We start from the raw sequence: 2,188 nt of genomic DNA, 5'->3' as shown, positions 1-2,188 counted from the left end.
GGGGGACATGGCTGAGGGTCTGTAGTGGAGGGGGCTTGGGGGGGAAAGCGTCATGATTGAAGATCCCTGCTGGATGGGGTGGCTCTGATATATGGGGGTATATGGCTGGGTACCCCTGGTGGGGATGCAGCTCGGGGGTGGTGATGGTAATTCTGGGGTTTGCTGGTGTAATTGGGGCTCCTGGGATGGGGGGGCAGGGGGGAAGGGTGAGGCAGGACAATTCTCACAAGTGAGGGGCTGACCTGGGGTCCTGGGGTGCCTGGGCTGGGCAAAACAGGTCCCTCCCTTTCCTGCCCTGCTGTCCCCGGCGGCAATTAGCCCTTGTTAACTAATTTAGACATTGTCTCTGTTACAAATAAACCCAGTGCCTTTCACTTCCCAGCGCCTTGTGCCCGTGTTGTGGCTCTGCCTCAGCAGGTGAGGGTCATGCCCCAGGAGGGCCAGATAGACCTCCAGGGAGTACAACAAGCACCTAAGGGTGCACCAGGAGGCTCTTGGAGGATCCTGGGGGTCTCCAAAAAAAAGGAGGATGGAACTTGGGTGCCGCCAAAGGGACTTGGTAGGTCCAGATGTGCATCACAATGTGCCGTGAGTGGGGAGGGTTGGGGGCAGAGGGGTCAGGACCACCTCCAGAACTGGAATCTGACTGCAGCTGAGGCTGCACCTGCTGGGATGGGACTGGACAAGGCCAGAGGTGCTGCTGGAGCTGGGGGAGCTGTAGCTGAAAATCAGAAACGAAACTCGTTAATACCAATGTAGGAACAGGTGTTGCTTTACTGCCACTCTGGAATATGGCCCTGGATGCACAGGGGATACAGGTACTACCCTATTAGCCAGGATATAAAATTATTCAGAAGAGTGTTACAATTTGTTACTTAAGGCGGCCACAGAGCCGCAGAAATCTGTTGGGCCTCTTGATTGATTCTCTCAACATTCCACTAAATGTTAGTTCTGTGGAACTGGCAACGTGGTGACCTGGAGGATCCGGGACCCCTGGGACAGACACAGATCCTCAAGAAAGGACAGAGAGTCCCCCCAAGATGGATATGGAACCCTCCAGGGTGGACACTGGACCCCTCAGGACACACAGAGGACACCTTGGGATAGCTCTGGGACCCCACCCTGGGACACAGACCCCTGCTGTCCCTCCTGGGCCGGGGAGAAGCAGCACAGTACCATCGTGTCCTGGGTCTTCCACCACCCTCGTGCCCCATTCAGGATTCATCCGCCTGGAGCTGGGCTGGAAATTCAGGAAAGGCTTCAAGGACGGGTCTGGCCCCACCATCACTGCACACATCCTTCAGTGAGTGGGACCTTGGAGGGATTCAGGGGGGAGCCAGGACCCCCAGCAGCCACCTGTCCCATCCCACTCAGGGGGGTGGTGGAATTCAGCCTGGAGACCCCTGGCCTCAGTGTCTGTGTGCCAGGACTGCACCAGTACGGGGGACCCCTCCCAAAGTGGGGGTGTGAGGGGACCCTCTCTGGTTTGATGAGCAGCCCACCGGGCTGTGGAGGCTCCAAATCCCACCCTGTCCTTTTCCCTGCCCTTGCTGCTGTGGGGGGAGAGCACCAAGGTACACCGGACAGGCAGGGAGCCGAGGATGTGGGAGGGAAAGATGATGTGACACAGCTGGTACAGAATTCTTTAATCCCAAATGAACAACATGTGGCTGGACCTCCCAGTCCTGAGGAATCATTCATGGACAGCCGGGAATGACCACGGCTGCTTCCTGGACATGGTGCAACAGCAAACAGCCCGCAGGCACTCCCTTTCTTGGACAGCAGCTCCTCCAGCCCACGGAACATCCGTGGGCACCAGGATGGTCCCTGTGTGTGGCCTTGTCCTCACCTCATCCACACGTCCACCGTGCTGGCATCCAACACTGGCAGCCTTTCCAAGCAGCTGCTGCTCCTCCAGGACATGCACTGGGCTCCTCCACCTCAGCATAAACCAATGTAAAACAAGACAAACTGGGCAGAAAAACCATCATGCCCAAAACAGTGCAAAAGCTGGCTGGGGACAGGGCGGCTGCTGGGGACCAGGACAGCAGCCCCGATCCTCCAGAGCCAGCTCCAAAACCAATGCAAACAAACCCAAAGAAGAGCTGGAACAGGGCCGAGGCCCCGGCAGGGCTCGGACACCGCTGGCAGCACTGCAGCACCGGTGACTCAGGCTCAGTTGTGGCTC

The sequence above is a fragment of the Manacus vitellinus genome, unplaced genomic scaffold, assembly GCF_001715985.3.
Source record: "Manacus vitellinus isolate BGI_N305 unplaced genomic scaffold, ASM171598v3 scaffold_25_pilon, whole genome shotgun sequence".
Taxonomy (NCBI): Eukaryota; Metazoa; Chordata; class Aves; order Passeriformes; family Pipridae; genus Manacus; species Manacus vitellinus.
This window is presented reverse-complemented; position numbering follows the sequence as displayed.